Source organism: Corapipo altera, unplaced genomic scaffold, assembly GCF_003945725.1.
Source record: "Corapipo altera isolate COAL_440 unplaced genomic scaffold, ASM394572v1 110, whole genome shotgun sequence".
Classification (NCBI taxonomy): domain Eukaryota; kingdom Metazoa; phylum Chordata; class Aves; order Passeriformes; family Pipridae; genus Corapipo; species Corapipo altera.
In genome coordinates this window covers 350,535-369,966 of record NW_020884960.1, presented here as the reverse complement: position 1 = coordinate 369,966, position 19,432 = coordinate 350,535, and the positions used below count along the sequence as shown (strand labels likewise).

The 19,432-nt window shown below is 51.7% G+C and overlaps 1 protein-coding gene across 2 annotated transcripts in view; it reads right to left on the bottom strand.

Annotated features, from left to right (window-relative positions):
• RALY (RALY heterogeneous nuclear ribonucleoprotein) overlaps nt 1–19,432 on the bottom strand; it is a 121,288-nt gene that overhangs the window by 75,542 nt on the left and 26,314 nt on the right. For both annotated transcript variants that reach the window (XM_027664046.1, XM_027664045.1), the window contains one exon: nt 1,730–1,817. The gene's annotated coding sequence lies outside the window, so the exon portion shown is untranslated. Of the gene's footprint in view, nt 1–1,729; nt 1,818–19,432 lie in introns of those variants that run through there.

Sequence of the window (19,432 nt, the reverse complement as noted above, 5' to 3'; positions counted from 1 at the left end):
CACGGGCAGATACACTAAGCTGGATTTGTTCCAGACAAATCAGAAGCAAACCCAAGTTCCCCTTCTCCCTCAACTGCCTGATCTGGCTTTGGAAAAGTTCATGTGAATCTTTACACCTCTGCTATTTGGAGTTTCTTGGATTAGACTTCCAAATCAGTAAGAAGTGTAAAACTCCTGGATTACTGCACATGGTGTCTCCTGAGGTCCATCACACAGCAGCACAGCTCCTGCCTGTGTGAGGAGAGGTTTTACCTGATCACACTTATATTTTCTCCCTCTTATATAAGTTCCCAAGGAAAAAAACAATTGCGATACCAATTAAAACACCAGGACTGTAAAACCTGCTGAACTGGAAACTGAGGATTCCATCCTTGGAAGTGTCCAAGGCCAGGTTGGACAGGGCTTTGAACAACCTGGGCTGATGGAAGGTGTCCCTGCCCGTGGCAGGGGGTGGAACTGGATGGGCTTTAAGGTCCCTTTCAATCCAAACCATTTTGTTAATCTGTGATTCCTTGTTTTTATCCATCTGCCTGGGAACTGGAAGGGAAAGTGCACTGTTGAAAACGTTACACCACTCCATCTTCATGCCTGAAATCTTCATTCTCCCTCTGCTGAAGCAAACCCCAGGTTTTATTCACTTGAAGTCCTGCTGCTCCATTCTCCCCAAAACAAAACTCCCACCAGAGCAGACAGAGTTCCCACCTCTGGTCCTCATGGACCTCACTGCTCAGGGAGCACAGCAAGTTTCCAACAGCCACAGTCACTCTGGATCAGTATTTCCCAACACTCAGGTCATGCTGTCACTGGAGCTCATCCCTAAATCCTCTCCCACCCTTCCACAAAACCTCTTCTTCACAGAGGTGCTTTCAGCTCAGCCTACCTGGCCAAGTTGGGTCTGGGGGATGTCCAGGCTCGTGTCCTGACAGTGCCATGTCTGTTGGCAGCTGGGAGATGGCTCTCTTCCTAAATCATGGCCTGAGGACACTGCTGCACCCTTTGGGGATGGGCAACTCCTCTGTCCTGAGCAAAGCACCAACAAACCCCAGTGTGCTGATGTCCAAGGAGATCCCCTGAGCCTGCTTCTGCCACTCCTTGTGCCAGCAGCTGCTCTGCTTGCCCCGTGCACAGGCAGCACCAGGGCTTTGACCACGCTCTGGGCACCCTCTGTCCCCCCCAGCAGCTCCATGAGCTGTGTGCCCGCCCCAAGCACAGTGTTCCCTGTGGGCACTTCCACCCAGCTGCTCCTTGCAGCCCCTTGCTCTGGGACAGGCACAGGGAAGTCAGGAGCAGAGTCCACCTCTAGACTGCTCTAGACACTCACATTCACCTTCACCACAGCAAACTGCAAAGGTAACTTTGAGAAGCAGCACAACAACTCAGAAATGCAAACACACCGAAAGCCACCGTGTCCACAATGAGCCCAACCTGCCCTGCAGGGTGTAATTAAAGCAATCCTGTCTCTGTCACCAACAGCACTGAGGGCAATGGCAGGTTCTCAGCATATCCAGCAACCTCTGACTCCTCGAAGGCTCCCAGCAGGATGAGCCCAGTGCCAGCAGGCTCAGCACCTTCCACCCGACTCTGGGACAAAGCCACTCGGGATAGCTCATCACCTCAGGCAAGGTGTCTGTGCTGCCCCAAATCCCACTGTTGAGTCCCCCAGCCACAAAACTGGGAATTGCAGGGATCTCTCTCACATCTAAAAGTACATCAAGATCCATTTACTTACCGGGACTGGCTGGCACTTGGGGTTTGTCAGTCCTCCCGTCACCGCTCCGGGAGCAGGTGCACAGCCCCTCGACAGTCTCAGCCTCACCCTGCAAGAACCAGGACACAGAGGGATGGTAAGAGGATAATCCAGTACTTTCTAACCCTCAGCAGAGCAGGGAGTGTGGTGTTGGAAAGCAAAGCTGCTGGATGTCTGCAAAGATCAGAGCCGGGACTTTCCGAGCTAAGACTCTGAGCTGCTTAACAGGGAGCTGGAAGGGGAGCAGACAGAGGTGGTTGTGTTTGCAGGGCTGAGCACTGGGAGAGCTGCTGGGGGTGGTTCAGGGCAGCTTGGGCACCAGAAATCCCACAAAAACTGCTACATCAGGTTAATGCTGGCAGAGAACACAGAAATGGGCCGATGGAGGCGGGCAGGAATTTTTGGTCACGATGGCTGGGATTTACTCGGGGAAATGAGAGTTTCTTCAAACTGAAATATCCCACAGTAAAACTTTTTTGTGGTTTTATTTATTGTTTGGTTTTCTGTATGGAAAATGTGGCTTGAAACTGAAGGATTTGCTTTGGGTTAGGCAAACTCGAATTGAAATGTTCTGTTGATGAAATTGGGATTGTTCAGCCTGGAGAGGAGAAGGCTGTGGAGTGACTTTATTGTGGCCTTATTGTGGTTTATTGAGGCTCCAAGAGAGCTGGAGAGGGACTTTGGACAAGGGCCTGGAGTGACAGGACAAGGGGGAATGGCTACAAGCTGAAGGAGGGCAGGGTTAGATTGGATATTGGGGAGAAACTCTTCCCTGTGAGGGTGGGGAGGCCCTGGCACAGGTTGCCCAGAGAAGCTGTGGCTGCCCCTGGATCCCTGGAAGTGTCCAAGGCCAGGTTGGATGGGGCTTGGAGCAACCTGGGCTAGTGAAAGGTGTCCCTGCCCATGGCAGGGGGGTGCATGTGATGATCTTGAAGGTCCCTTCCAACCCAAACCATTCCAAGACTATGATTCTTTTCTATGACACTTGGATACATGGGCTGCCTGATCCCATGGGAGGGCAGGAAGGGCAGCCAGGGCTCCTGCAGGCACCACAAACGTGATGCTGAACAGTTATAGCTCCTCCCAGCCTGCCAGCAGAGACTCTCCAGACTGAGAGGCTCAATTCAGCCCCAGTTGTGCCACAGCACTGCAAAAGGTCAAACTGGAATGAAGCTTTTAATTAAAACTGAGGAAGTGCTAAAGAGACAGAGAAATGCAGCCCTGGGCTCCAACCAACCCCGAGGTCACACAGATCTAGTGAGCCCATCAGAGATGACACAGTGGCTTCCACACTCCAGGGATAATCCCTCCTGCACAGGGGCCATGGAAAAGCCACCACAGTGACAGAGGTTAAAAGCAGGGGATGCTGCCACAGGGCCACGTTTCCTGTCATCCAAGAACCCAACAAGGCATTGGAGATGAACAACTTCCCAGCGCTGTTTCCTCAGTTCCCCTCCATTCCAATAGATCCATCACTCATGTTTATTGAGTCTCTCCAGAGATCTGGCAGCATTTCTCAGAAGTTCAGTTCAATGTGTGTGCAAAGTGCTGGAATCAGAGACTGCAGCAGTGCTCTGGGAATGGGCCTTCAAGAAGGAGAGATATGGGAGAGGGGAGAGAGTAGTAGGAGGAACTGGAGGCCAAACCATGTCTGAACAGAGCCCTGGACATCAAAACTCTCATAGATACACCAGGAAAGGGGAAAAGCAAATGGCTTGTGGCCTGATCTGGTGATACCCGCTGGAAATCTGAAGTTCTAATTTCCTATCTCCTCCCAAACTCACCCTGACACCTGGACAGAGGCCAAAGTGCTCCTCTGGTTCCTAAAGCCTTCTACTGCTGCAAAGAACAACCCAAAGCTGGTGGGGCAGAGGGATATCAAAGAGCATCAGAAGCTCTAACTTCTGCTCTTGGCTCCACCTCTTTGAGACCAAGAGCCAAATTACTGCCTGTCTTTGTGTCCCTGAGGATGTTCTGTTAGACCCTGATGGGGTCACAAAGCTGACTGATAACCCCAAATGGAAGCAGTAAAGGGGTGGCACAGAAAAACTTTACCATTAGCAAGATCAAGGGAGCTGAAAAAAGGATGTCCACCTCTGCTGCTCCATAATCCCTCTTTTCCCAAGGGTACAGCTACATCAAAGACCAAATTATCACAGAATCCCAGAATGGTTTGGGTTGGAAGGGACCTTAAGGATCATCCAATTCCACCCCCTGCCACAGGCAGGGACACCTTCCATCAGCCCAGGTTGCTCCAAGCCCCGTCCAACCTGGCCTTGGACACTTCCAGGGATCCAGGGGCAGCCACAGCTTCTCTGGGCAACCTGTGCCAGGGCCTCCCCACCCTCCCAGGGAAGAATTTCTTCCCAATATCCCATCCAAATCCACCCTCCCCAGCTTAAAGCCATTCCCTGCTCTTACACCAAGTTCCTCTTTACTGTGTGAGTCCTGTGGAATTCAGACAGCAGGAAAAGCAGAGTCCAGCCTTTGCAGGGCTGAGTCAATCAGCTGAGTACCCTGTGCCCTGATTTTTCTAGAACCACTTCAACACATGGTGCAAAAGTGAAGGAGAATGGATGCAGGTCCTCTGCCAAAATACAACATATTTGGAACCAAGTAACTGCACTAAAACATGCTGGTTTATTTTCACTCTGGGCTCCCCAAGCCTTTCCCTTCTCTCCCCAAATGATAATGGGCATAAAAATTAAATAGAAGTTCTCCAACAAAAAGCAAGAGGCACTGAAGGGTCATAAATCATGGTCTGGATGGCATTCAGAGGGAGCTGGTGGAGGGAATAAAGAATGAAGCAGTGCAGATACTGCCTAAGATTTACCAGAGACCCTTAAACACCCAAGACTCGTCCTCAGGGCACTCCACACAAGGAGTAAGTTTTGGTGAAGCAGCAAAGGGAATGTGCCCAGCACAGCAGAGGGGTTGGTACACGCTGCCCACAGTCCCACGGGGCTCAGAGCACAGGGAGTGTCCCCCCAGCACCACCCCTGCACCCCCAGCTCATGTGGGGATGAAGACCCTGATGAAAACACCCTCTGATTTCCCTAAAGCCACAGTTCTGTACTGGTTGGTAACTGCTGAGGGCAGAAGAGCTGCAAACAGATGGTCTTTTTGAGGGGTTTCCAAGAAGTGCCCTTCTTGCTCATCCAAAGGGCCTGCAGGGATGGACCCATGGGACCAGGGCTGCCTCCCTCTCCCCTCAGGGCTGTCTCACTGCCACCAGCAGTGGGATCAACTGGGGACTTCAGGAAGAGTAAAGAGGGACCATCCCAGTGCTGGAGTGGGGATAGAGACACCTCTGAGCAGCAGCTCTCCTGGATGGGATGTTCCCTCACCTGATGACCTGGGATCCTGGCATCAGCATTCCACTCACCTGAAACACTCCCCAGGTAACCACACAAGCCCAATATTTTGGAAACACTACATGTCAACACCGATTTGCTGCTAATAATCAAGATCACCTGTAACTGTGCAGGCACCTTCTACTTCATTAAACCTAAAGATTTTGCTCTCCAGGGGTTTGCTCCTCAACAGGAGCAGGAAATGAAAAGACAGAGAGTGTAATTTAATTGGGGATGAAGCTCCATCTCTGCACTGCCTGTCATAATTACGTGTCATTTAAAACAAGTGTGGAGCAGGTGTGGAATGGCACCAGCTCCGGATGTGCATAAAAAAGAGTGACACCAGCAGCATGTCCCAGATTGAATCAGATGGTGCAACTTAGAAACTCCTGTTCCCTTCAGGTTCTTCCTTCGTTTTCTCAGACTTCTCTGAGAAATTCAGTTTGGAAAGGGTTGAGAAGAAATGGCATCTCTGCAGAGCCAAGGGGGCTGAACAGAAGAGAAGGTTGTTTCAGCATCAAGTGCTGAGGCACAGCAATGGTCCCTGAGAAATGTGGTCAGGGCTGGGGTTGGCAACAAGGATGGGCCCAACAGAGGTCCATCAGCACAGTCACATGTGTTCAGGTGACAGAGGTGGCAGTGCTGAACTTGCTGCTCCTTCTTCTTCCTCTCTGGGTATCCCTTTGCCTCCCTGTTCTGTCCAGGATAAGACATCCATGGGTTGGGTGCTTGCAGGTGAGTGCACCACTGTGGAAGTGAATCATAGAGTTACAGAATATCCTTGGCTGGAAGGGACCCACCAGGATCATCCATCCAGCTCCTGGCCCTGCACAGACACCCCAACAATCCCACCCTGGCCCTCAGAGCGTTGTCCAAACCCTCCTGGAGCTCTGGCAGCCTTGGGGCCGTGCCCACTGCCCTGGGGAGCCTGGGCAGTGCCAACCACCCTCTGGGGGAACAACCTTTGCCTGAGATCCAACCTAAAGCTCCCCTGACACAACTCCAGCCCTTCCTTCAGGTCCTGTCGCTGGTCAAGTGACCTCAAGGTGCTGATGTTTGCCTTGGGAGCTGACTTGGGTGGGAGAGGGTTTCTGCTTTCCCTCAGGTCTCCCAGCCCCTCTCTCCAAGCTCCAGCACCAGGAGGAACAATGTGATAAATCACTTCCATCACGTTACTGTTGAGGGTTTCAGAGAGCAGAGGCAAGGAAGAGCAAGGAGAGCCTATGGATTGGTTGTGCTGCTTGTTACAAGGGAAAGAAGACCGGGACATCACCTTTTGAGCTGCTGGGGAGAGTTCATGGAATTTAAGGCAGCTCAGTTGGCTCAAGCCTTCCCAAAACAGCTTCCACCACTGAGGCTTTGCCATCTGAAGAAGCTCAAACTCAGAATCCTCACGTGTCCCTCCATGCTGAGAACTTCTCCAGCTCTCCATCCAGGCTGGGAGCTTGGGCCTGCTCGTGCAGACCCTCTTCTGCACAAAACCAGTGGGTGAATGGGACCTCTGGGAGAGACCAGCAGGAAACCTGGAGAAACCAAAGCACTTGACTTCAATCCCAAAGCAGAGTAGCTCAGCTGGGAGTGGGAACACTCCCAGGCACCTGCTCTGGCTGCTTGGTTGGGCTGAGTGACTGCAGGTTCCTCCTGGAAAACAAATGCCTGAAGTGTGAACCAGAGCAGAGATCTCTGCCCTTCCTGCTTTTCCAGATGTTATCAGTAACACCCTGGATTTATTTAAATCTGTTTTTCTAACAGGTACCTTTTCTATACCTCCTACCATGGGAGATAAAAGAGGAGGAACTCTGTTTAACTGATGGACTTTAATTAGTTGCCTGTTGCTGTCAAAGCCCTGCTCTCATATTCTGATGCAAATTCACAGCCTTTCATTCTAAGCAATACCTCAGTTTGGCTTTAGTCTTCCAGTGATCCTTAAATGTCATGTTTCCTCCCCAGTGAATTAATATTCAGAGAATCACAGAATGGTTTGGGTCAGAAAGGACCTTAAGGATCATCTCATTCCAAGCCCCTGCCATAAGCAGGATATTCAGACCCTCTAATTGTCACTGATCTGCTCATCCTGCCTTGGGCTGGGTTTCTTCAGCCACTGAGCACATCAGACACTTTCTGACCAAACCTCTTGGCCAGGATGGTGCTCAGGGAGCGCTCTGGGAACCAGCTCTGCTACCACCTCTCTCCCACACCATCCCACTCCAAAACCCACACAGCCCTGGGAACAAAACATGCCTTGCCCAAGGCAAACAGGCCCCAGCATCTTCTGTCATGGAGACATGAAACCCTAAACCACGTCCCAGCCCAGGATGGCAGCAGGGACAGGTCACTCTTCCTGTTCCTCTTCAAGGGGCACGGACACAGCTCCCCATCGTCCCTAATTTTATGTCGTGACGTCTCCATCTCCTGCCTGTCAATCCTCCTGCTGTCACAAGGTCACCAGGCCAGTTGGAAAGCAATTTTTCACACCCTTGCTAATCCAGAGGCACCTGGCTGCCTACTCCCACTGGGAAATGCTGACAACGAAACTAATTAGTGGGCAGCAGGACCTGGGGGGGGGGGAGAGGTGCTGCAGACAGACAGCACTGGCCTTTAGGGTACCAGCCAAAAATTCCAGGGATTCAGGAGCGGTTCCTGGCACTTCCCTGCACTCCCTTCATGACCTTGGGCTTCAGCTCTGTGCTCACCTCCTCTCACTGAGGCTGATAACACTTCCCAAGGGTGGCCATGCAGACAAATTAATTCACGTTCAGAAAATAACCCATTATGATGGGCCCATTTGGAATAAAAATGGATGTGTTTTCCCTGCATCACTACCAGCTTCAGGGGAACGAAGCCAAGAATGGCTGTAATCTGGTCTGTACAGAGCCAGGCTCTTCACCAGACTTGTGCATTGCATATTCTCACAGTGTCTGGGCTGAGCAACTTGAGTGGCACAGGGTGCCCAGGGAAGCTGTGGCTGCCCCATCCCTGGAAGTGTCCAAGGCCAGGTTGGACGGGGCTTGGAGCAACCTGGGCTGATGGAAGGTGTCCCTGCCTGTGGCAGGGGATGGAATGAGATGGTGTTTAAGGTCCCTTCCAGCCCAGCCCATCCTGTGGTTCCATGACATGCCCAGGGCCAGGGGATGCTCCACAGCAGGAGGCAGGTCAGGAAAGGGTTAACTCCTCCTCAGCTGGTTCTGTTACCTGGATGGGTGAAACCCAGAGAGCAGTCCATGCACCATCGTTCATTTTGAGGAATTTAGGAATTGCAGAGTGCCTTCCCCACCCCAAACACGAGCACAGGCAGCCCCTGGGGCCCAGCTGCTTTCCCCCATCACTCCCCCAGCACTGACACTGCCTCCACACATCCCAGCTCCTGGGAAGCTGGGATAACCCCAGCTTGGAAAGAGAATGAAAAACATCCCAACATCCCTGCCCAGCAATGTTTTCTCCCTTCTATAAAAGACAAAGGGGGGCTCAGGAGCCAGGGCAGTGTCTGCTGAAGCCCAGCACACTGGGACACCTCGGTGGAAGGAAAGAGAAGCCCTGAGCTGCCTGTCAGAACTTCAGCAGTGGAGATAATTGGTTTGTACACATTTCTCCCCACCCAATTATCAGCTCAGTTTAGTGTTTGATTTTACAGGACTCTGGTCCAGCAGACTTGCTGCTGTTCCTGCTTCCTCTCCCTCATTCCTGTGGATATCACCCAGTCCCTAAATCATTTTTAATGGCCCCTCTCCCCACATGCCCTCCCAGCTCATTCCAGCCCCATCAGCACAAGGAGGTTGCAGATAGGAAGGAGCTGACATTTCTCTTTTGAGTAATTTGCAGTGGATTTCTTGCCCGTTTGATGTAGTCATTTTGTTCTCTGCGCTGATGTGACATTAATTATTGTTAAATATTCTTATCTGTTACACACAGTTCTGTTTAGATAAAGGTCAGTGCGTGAACCCCTGACAGTGCTCGTTGCTGCCATGCTCCAAAGCCAATTTGTCATCCTCTCCCTTCAATACCTTCATCTTCGTTTCAGTCCATTTTCCCATTAATTCAGGCACAGCAGAGGGTCATTAAAAAATGCAAAATCTCTCAGCTGTTCATCTCGGCACTGGCACAGGGAATTAGGAGCTTGGGGAGCACCAGTTGCACAGGGAGAACAGGTAATAATGCCCAGGAAAATCCAGCAGCAGTCTCTTGTAAGGAGCTGTGTGGCTGCCCCCCAAAATATGCACCTATTTCTGCTTTAATGAAAGTCAGCTAAGCCTTGTCCAGCCCACAGTGCCTTCTCCCAGCCTGGTGTGCAGTGGGATAACAGCATCATCCAGAGGCCCTGGCACAGGTTGCCCAGAGGAGCTGTGGCTGCCCCATCCCTGGAAGTGTCCAAGGCCAGGTTGGACGGGGCTTGGAGCAACCTGGGCTAGTGGAAGGTGTCCCTGCCCATGGCAGGGGTGGAATGAGAGGAGTTTTAAGGTCTCTTCCAACCCAAATCATGGTGGGATTTATGATTCTATGCTAAGCCCACACCACCCTCTCTTGGCAGAGGACAAGAAGGGCAAGCTCAAGCTCTCCTTACCAAACTTCCCAGCAGGGCAGCACAGGGCAGCCTGATCCATGTTCCCAAAGGCCTGGGGAGCAGCTGGATGCACAGGAGCCTGCTCACAGCAAATAAAACCTGCACCTGCACCTGCTCTGTCTTGCTTTTCCTCTCTCTGACTGCACAGTTCCCACCCAGCCGCCCTGGCACGTGCTTCCCATGTGAGGTGGGGATACAGGGGCGCCTGCCTGGGACTGGCTTCAGCACCCTCAGTCCCTGCCTGCCCTGGGAGCCCTCGAGGAGCCAAAATAGCATCTCCACAGCATATCAGGAGCAGGGGTGTTGAGGTTTGCCAGCAGCCCGTGACCTTGGGTGGCCCTCCCCAGGGACAAGGTGGTCATACAATCTTCCAGGGACACACGTCAGCGTGGTGACAACAACGGGACTTGGGACAGTCAGTCTGTCACAGGAGGGGCACAAACAACAGATCTCAGGACATCCAGCCTGTCACAGGAGGACATGGAGCTGCCACAATCCCAGAACAATCCCCAGCTCATCTTACACTGGGACAGGGATGGGGAGCAGGGCTGGCAGCCCCCAGGGCCTGAGCAAACCTGCTCTGCTGAACCTTGTGGGCTTTTGTGCCCCCATCCAGCAAAGTGCTTCACTCCAAGCACACAAACAGCCCTAATGCCATCCAGGGAGCCCTTCAGACACTTCAGTCCACGCCTAAGGGAGCACCTGAGTGAGGACTTCAGAGCAGACAGAGGGAGTAAGGGGAATGAAGAGGAGCTGAGCCCGCAGCCCAAACGAGACAGAATCTCAGAATCCCACAATCAGCCAGGTTGGAAAAGACCTCTGAGATCATCAAGTCCAACCTTTGACCCAACACCACCTGGCCTACTAAACCATGGCACTAAGAGCCATGTCCAGTCTCTTCTTAAACACCTCCAGGGATGGAGAATTCACCCCTCCCTGGGCAGCCCAATCCAATGGCTGAGTACTCTGTAAAGAACTTCTTCCTAATATCCAACCTAAACCTCCCCTGGCACAGCTGAAGACCCAGCCCTCTTGTCCTACTGCTGGTTCCTGGGAGAAGAGCCTGACTCCCACCTGGCTCCCCCCTCCTGTCAGGGAGTTGCAGAGAGTCAGGAGGTCTCCCCTGAGCCTCCTCCTCTCCAGGCTGAGCCCCCCCAGCTCCCTCAGCCTCTCCTCACAGCACTTGTGCTCCAGTCCCTTCCCCAGCCTCGCTGCCCTAGACAGTGACAATGGGGATGCTCAGATGTGGCAGGAGGCTCCCAAAGCAGGACTAGGTTAATACAAGGGCTCAGCTGGCTGGAAAGGTGGATTCTGCCACACGAGTAGAGAAGGATGCAAAGGTGGATTCAGCGTGACTGAAGTAGTGCACCATGAATCATGTGCTCTCTCCAGCACTTGGCAAATGGAAGAACATTTGATCCTTTATTCAAAGTGACATTTAATTTTGCATTGTGCTAAATCATTCTGTACTTCTGAATAAAAGAGAATAAACTCCCAAACTCATCCCCCTCTCAGTGAAACACAAAGAAATAGTGCATTGTGCTGAATGTAATCTGTAGGGTTTTTTGCCTTCATTTACAGTCAAGGAATCATTAAGGTTGGAAAGGACCTCTAAGATAATTGAGTCCAACCATTAACCCAGTACTGTCAAGGCCACCACTAAACCATGTCCCTAAGCACCACATCCACATGTTTTTTAAGCACCTTCAGGGATGGTGACTCCACCACTGCCCTGGGTTGCCTGTTCCAGTGTTTGACCATCCTTTCTGGGAAGAAATCTTTCCTAACACCCAATCTAAACCTCCCCTGGCACAACTTGAAGCCATTTCCTCTTGTCCTGTTGCTTGGAGAAGGGACCAATCCCCACCTGGCTCCCCTATCCTCTGAGGGAGTTGTAGAGAATGAGAATGTCCCCCCTGAGCCTCCTTTTCTCCACACTAAACAACCACTTTATTCATCCCAACCATAAATAAGCTCCAGGACAAATGGATATTCACATCCCAGGCCCTCAGCTCAGCCACCCTGCTGCCCTCCCCTTGCTAAACTGGGAGCAGGGAAGTGCGAGAGCTGGCTTCACACGTCTGCAGAGGTATGAGAAACACAGCCCCTCTCCAGGCTTGGGGACAGGGTGTCCTGCAGCTAAAAATACAGAGACAAGCCAAAAAGTCAAGGCTAGCAAGAGGCATTGGTGGAGTGCCCAAAAACAGAGCCTGTTTATTTCTGTGGCCAGTGCCCACCCAGCAGGAGAGGCTGCACACACGGTGCCTGCGTGACGGACACGCTCCTGCAGCTGCACGAGTCCAATTCCTCACACACACTCAGGGCTTCCCTCTGCCCTTCCCCCAGAGCAGCCTCACACCTTTCCTTCCTCTATTTTTAGCTGCTGCACAAAGCAGGGTAAGGTGCAGGAGCAGAGGGAAATGGAAATCACCGCCCTGGTAAAGCCTCTCCCACCACCACAGGGAGCTCAGGATCCAAGCACCAGCAGGGTCTGTGCTCAAACCTGCCCAGAGTTTGTGGGATCCAAGGTGGAAATATCTCCCAGAACTCCACCAGCAGCCTGAGCTGGGTAGGAGATGCCCAGTGCCTGGTGCAGAATTGGGTTGGTCTGTGCTCCCCACAGGGCTCCCACTGCACCTTCCCCGGGGCTCCTGCCCTGCCCCAGCCCTGGGTGCCTGCAGGGGGGTTTGGGTTCTTCCTTCATGGTGTCACTGCTCAGGGCACCAATCTGGTGTAAATATTCAGCACTGCAAGCACCTCTGTATTCTGGGGGCTGATCTGGGTTTGGGAAGGGGGGTCTGGCATTGCTCATGGATGGTGAGGAACTGCATTGTGCATCACTTCTTTTTTCCATTTTGTATTATCATTATGATTATTATTTGCCATTATTACTGTATTTTACTTTATTTTGAATTATTAAACACCTTCCACTTGACCAGGCTACTCAGGATCCCATCCAACCTGGCCTTGGACACTTCCAGGGATGGGGCAGCCACAGCTTCTCTGGGCAACCTGTGCCATGACTGGAGCTGTCAGAGCTCAGCTCTGCTCAGCCAGTGGAAACAGGAACAGTGACACCAACGTGCAGCCACTCCAACACCACAGGAGCACCACGAGGAGCCTTTGGCACCAGGCACGTGCCAGGCTGAGCTTCCCACCCAGGGCTCCTCAATTCCACTTGCCTTCCTTCATTAACCACAATGGACTAACACCTGAGACCAGCACTGAGAGAAATCAATTATCTGTCTATTTAACCTATAGCCCAGCTGTTATTCCCTCTGTCCCATGTTTTACTCCCCCTTGACGTCTGACAGGAATTCGGGCAGGACAAACTTCCAAGGTAAGGAAAGGATAATGTCAGAGTTTCTCCTGCAAGTGGAGATTTCAGCATCAAACTGCTGCAAAAATATGAACAGAAAACTCCAGACCTTTAAGAGCAGCTGTTCCCTCTGCAACCTGCACTCCACATGGATTAAGGTCCATGTCCTGCTGTAAGAAACATCTCCTTGTGACAGGAATGCTGGTGGAGCTCTTGGTTAAGCAGGTACTTGATTTTCAAGGCCATGCTTTCAGCAACCTGCTCTAGTGGAAGGCGTCCCTGTCCATGGCAGGGGGGGTGGACTAGATCATCTGGAAGGTCCCTCCCAACCCAAACCATTCTGGGATTGCAGGCACTGCATTAGGGCTGAAAGGAAGGATCAGTTGAGCAGGACATGAGTCAGCAGAGCCTGGTGAGCACCTGGCTCAGCCAGCAGGGCTGGAGGCAGCTGCCTCTCACTGCAGGGGTTATGTGCTTTCATCTCACTGCTGATGGCAGAGGCACCTCATGGGAACAGAGAAGTTTTCCCCATCAGGCTTCCATCAGAGAGATGCTCTTGGCTCCAGCACCGAAATCCAGGGAAGAAAAGATCTCTAATGTGGGATAATTAATTTTTTGTGCTACTCTGTTCTCCAAGTGCACATCAGATCAGGTAGAGCTGGTATGAAAGAGAAGGAAAGGAGCCTCTGCTGCTCTACCACCAGTCTAAGCTTTGACACAAAACCCACCAAATCCCAGTTCAGCAGCCACCTGGATGCTTTTGGTCGTGGTGCACAGAGCATGGTCCCTCCAAGCTCTGGCTGGTTGGGAGGGTCCTTTCTCATCCCCATCATCACAGACACCTCTTGAGAACCTCCTTCCAAAGGAGCCAGTGTTCCCAGTGCAGCCACATGAGACTCCCCAGGAGCTGCCAGGGGTGTCCACCCTGCCCAGCACTCCCCCAGCTCCAGAGAGGGGATATTAATCCTGCCCTGAGCTGGTGGTTTGTTGTACACAAGCAATTCCCTGCCTGTAATGAAATGGGTGTATCATCCCGATTAGGCACAGTCGTTCCATCCAGCCTTTAATTAGAGCTGTGTAATTAGAAATTCACTGAGTTATTTCACACAGTGGCAAACAAACAGTGCTTGGATGGGGGTTTATGAGACGGTGACGGATTTCTCTGTAGCTCCCAGAGCTGACTGATAACCTGAAACAAATGGCATCTTCAGTTCTGGGGCCTTCACAAGGTGTGCAGAATGCTGAACATCAGGCCCATTTTGCATGGCTAAAAAGCAGAAATCAGGCGAGAAATGTGGAAAATATGACCAGTTCCAGGCAGTGTTTTTATCTCCTGCCAACCAGTGCAGTCTGGAGGCTGATGCTGCAGCCTCTGGTGCTGCCCTGGAGGCACCAGCCCCGAGCACCCAGCTGGGCTCAGGACCAGGAATGGCCCCAACTCACCACCACAGCTGGGACACAGGAATGGGACATTCATATTCCAAATGCAGAGAGAGTCATTTGGAGAAATCCTAAAGGATCAGAAGGCTTTTACAAAAGGCCAGACGGGCAGAGGTGGGTGCAGACCCACAGGACTCGGAGCTCCACTGCTGCACCAGCTGGGAAGCACCAACGGGAAGGATCAAGGAACTTCCTTGCCCGTTTTTGGCTATTTTATCCTAGAAATGAAATCTGAGAGGTGACAGAGGCTGCTTTCCACAGGGAAAGCATCGGGTCAGATGGAAAATCATCTGAACTAAAGGAGAGGCTGTCACACAGAGAAATCATGGAATGGTTTGGGTTGGAAGGAACTTTAAAGATCCTCTCATTCCAGGCTCACTGCCAAAGGCAGGGATGTCACCCATGAGACCAGGTTGCTCCAAGCCCTGTCCAACCTGGCCTGCCCAGCTTGCCACCAGATGCTCTCACTCCAGCCAGGTGAGGCCACTGAAATCCAAAGTTGTTTGAATTCACCCCAAGGCAGAAAAACATTCTGTGGCACAGTGAGAGCAGAACCTGGACTCATCCCATGGCACTGCAGCTCCAAAAGGCTCCTTGAGCTCCTCCTTCTGGGAGAGCTGCTGGCACAGCACTGGCACCAGGCACCTGTAATGGGCTGAGTGCTCTCTGCACCCAGGGGAAAACACACAAAGCATCCAGGAAAGCAAAGAGAAAATGCTCTCCTGAGAGACTTGAGCCTGAGCTTTTTCCATTAGACCATTTTTACAGATGGGGAAATGAAGCAGAGACAAGAAATGGCCCCCAGACGTGGAGTTATCTGCTGGTAAGTGGACAGCCAGCTTTACTATCAGATTTACACACTGCCCGACTACTCTGAGCAGTGTTTGTACTTTAAGTAACTACTCCCACTTGAACAGGGTAGCACAACCCTCATGGCAAGGCTCAGCTTAAGGCCAAGGTGGCCACCCAAGGGGATGATCCACACCTTCCCTGGGCTGGGAGAAGGGCCCAGAGCTGAGAAGGCAAAACCTACCCTGGCTCAGCCCCAGCTGTGACGAGTTATGGCAGGACTTGAAAAAAAGCTGGAAGAGATAGAAAACAGCAGCTCTAAAAGTGGAGGTGACAACAACTCCAAAAATCACGGCTTCTCCTGAAAAGTTTTTTCCATTAAACTGCTTCTCCAGCAGCAGCACTGGCAGGTGGGAAAAGGGGGAACCAGTTCCACCACCAACTCACTCACAAGGATAAGAGCATTTGATTAAAGGAGGTCCTTAACAAACATCTGAAGGACCCTAAGACATGTTTGCAGTCACGTCTGGAGCTAATTCAAACAAGATGTGTAACTGCACACCCAGGTGAGAGTCACATTGTGTGGTTTGTTTTCTTCACCTCCCCCAGCTTTCCCTCAGGTACACAGTCCCTGCTGCTCGAATTTCTCCCAGACCTGTGGGTGGAATAAAACTTGTCCTGCCCACCTGCAGGGTGTTGGTGTGGAAGTGCTCCTCTGCTCATTCCAATCACAGCCCTGAGGGACTCTCAGGAACCCTCCAGCTCCTCAGGCCAATCCCAGACGAGCAGCACAGCTGGAATTTCAAACACTGCCTCGAGTGGAACAACTCTGAGAGCTCTTCATCAAAACCACTCGATGAACAAGCCTGGGAGAAAACTCATGTCTGGAGCAGTGGCTGATGCAGCAGAGGAACCTGAATCCATCAGGATCTACAGCAAATCTCCCAATGGGAAAGGAGAAATTCTGGTTTCTGAGGATGGTGGTCCTCTAACACTCCAAGAATGAGGGAAGAGTTGATGGACTTGGGACAGAAGTTCATTTTCACTTCACTTAAAAGCAGAACTCCTTCACTTTTAGTCCAAAACTCCTCATAAAAGTATGAGGTGACTGGTTTTGAATGGAGGAAAATGGAAATTAATTTGAAAGGCAACCAAATTACTGCTGAGAACCAGCCCCAGCAGAAATCTGAGATGGACCTTGAACTTGAATCTGCCACACCTTGGAATGAGTATGGACTGTCCATACTCAAACTTCCAAACCTCTACATTTTTAGGGTGTTCAGCTTCTCTTCTGCTCTCCTCTGGTATAAAGTATGGGTTCCAGGACTTCACCATGATATCCTGATAATAGAACAAACATTAAAAAAAAAAATCCCTGATCACAAGCCAAAATTTAAACCGAAGAAATGGAATTTTCAAAGCAGACTTTTAAGTGGAACACTTTTTTCTGTTCAACGCTTTTCCTGGCACATCTGTATTTTCCCAAACCTTTCCAAATTGATGAAAAAAAGCTATTCTATGAAAAAGATCTCCTCATTCAGGACCTCTTCTTACCTTACAATGGTGAGTGAGCATTGATTTACCTAGAGGTGCTAAGTGGGTGGTGATTAGGAGAGAACAGCTTCTCACACCCTCTGGAAGTGCAGGCTCCCAACACAGCCCACAGGGCATGGAATGTCAGGGACAGGGCCACCAGAATAGGTCTGTCCCTGTCAAAAATCCTTGCCTGGCAAGGTCATCTTTTATTTATTGTTTTAGTGCACTCAGGAATTTTGTTTCCTTCATTTTTTTTCTGTTTTTTTTTTTTTAATTGCTGTGATGGAAACAAATTATCCCAGATAATTCCCAGAGCTGTTGGGGAGCTCAGGGGGCTTCATCCCTCTCAGGTTTGTCCATGTCTTTTTCCCAGTCACAGGATCCAGAACGATGGAGCTGCTGAACATCATCCAAGTGGGATGAGCAAAGGGAATGTTGCCCTCTGGAATTACACTGTGGTGGGTGAGGAACCTCAGAGCTTTGGACATGCTCTAGGTATGTCTGGGAGCATTACTACACCCTAAGGATGGAAAGGGGAGAAGAGCTCAGAGGGAGGTTTTGGGAAGAAATGCTTGGAAAAATACCATTGGGACAGGGATAGAGAACCCTGATGAGGAGGAATCCCAGGGGTGAAGCAGGAGGCAGCCCCTAAGAACATGCTGGGAAACACCAGCCCAGCCAAGCCAGGACAACCAACCTACACCACCATTCCCAGCTCTCCCTCCAGTCCTAAAACACCTTCTTCAGCTTCTCCACTCAGAGTCTGGATGAGGGATCTCCAAAGGTCCCCTCCCATCTGAACTGCTCCGTTCTGGAGCTCAGCAGAAGTGTATTGGGGTGGCAGGACTTTCCTCCTGGCCATGGGATGCCTGAAGCTGGAACAGTTCTAGCCAGTATGTGGGGCAGCACTGTGCTGATCCCAGTCCCAAACTGGGGAGGGTCCAGTATGAATTAACATCTGCTGAGAGCTTCAAGATCCCAGGCTCTGAGCAAACAGCCTCCCGAATTTTATATTTGAGATAGTCACCAATATTTTGCCTTTCCTGAAAGAACAGGTCTCATTTACTCACTCCCCAGGCTGCAGAACAACAGGTAGGGAATTGGAACAGTTTGGGGAGAAGTGGGAATGGCTTTGCTGAGGTGTAGTAACATCCCCTGCCTCCTGACCATCCTTCTGCTGAAAATGGGGAGTGACAGAGCTCTGAAGGAAACCTCAGCCCTTCTTTCACCCCACCACGTGTGCTGGGTGTAACACAAGCCCTGCTGCAGGAATCACTGCAGGAATCACTGCAGGAATCAGTGCAGCCCCCCCTCCCCTGGCTCCTGCAACTCCAAACCTTCACAAAATCCCAAGCACGAGCTGCTTCCCAAGGCCCTCAGCTCCGTGTCACACGGTGCAGATGGGCAGGATTCAGGGCCCTGCTGTGACTCCTCCACTGCACAGAGACCCCAAACCCAGCCCTGCAGTGGGATGGTCCCACAGGTGACCCCTGTGGGTCACACTCTGGGGTCAGCAGAGCCCTGGGGCAGCTGAGCTGTCCCCTGTTGCTCAGCAGCCCCTGGCTGAGCCCTCCTGGCTCCCTTCACACCGGGCACAGGTGGCTCCTCCTTGCCCAGACAGATGGAGGCAGGTGGGTGCAGAGGGGGCGGCGTGAGCACATCCCCAAATCTTTTGGGGAGGGCCCCCCTCAGGCAGCACTCCAACACGAGCTCCTCCCCTTTACCAAGGATCTCCCACCACTCTGAAGGATTTAACTCAGGTCCTGAGCTGCCAAAGCAGCTCCAAACACCCCCCCCAGCCACCAGAAGAGCCCCAGCACCTTCCTCCTTGCTCTGCCAACACCCCAGTTAACCCCAAACCCCCCTTTTTGGGCACCCCTGCTCTGCAGGCTCCTCCTCAGCACAAAACAAGGGATCACTGTGGTATCTCACACAGGGCTGTGGATGAGAGCTTGGATCCTGGAAATTTTATCTGGGAGTGGGAAGGGAGAGGCAGCCCTGCAATGACAGCCCTGCTGTGTCCTTGCAGAGGTGGGGGTGCTATGGATTAACAGGAACTGGTCACCCCCTGATGGGTTCTCCTTCTGCAGCCAGCAGACATGGAACAGCAGCTCCATGGTGCTCTGGAACAATTCCCTCCTCCTCCTTGTCCTCCTGTCCACCCCTGCCTTGTCTTCAGGGAACCAAAGGGATGTTAAGCCCATGTCTGTGGGAATGGAAGAGTCACAGAAAGATGGGGAGGTGTAACATGGTGGCAATTACCTCACAGAAAGGTAATTACCCTTATGGTAATTACAGCAGGAAGGTACCTTCCAGGGCTGCACCCAATTCAGGCTCTGGTAATGGATCCTGCCAGCCAAAATCCCCTCTGGAATTACCCCTGCAGCAATGGGAAGACTCTCAGACTACAGTCACATCCATTTTCCTGGGCAGTCCTGTCCCCAGAGAGAAAACCTGACCAGATCCAGTTGTGAGGGCTGTGCCCATCCTCCAACAGCCCCAGACAGCAGTGGAGTTTGTGTATCCCCCAAATAGGGCTCAGCACACACTGACCCACCCCACAGCCCCCAGACCAATGCCCTCATGACCAGCTCTGGGCCAGGATGCCAGTGGAGGAGATACAAGCACTTCCCTGATTTCAAAGAGCATCCTCCCTGGATTGATTTAGCCCAATTTGTCCTAAATTGATT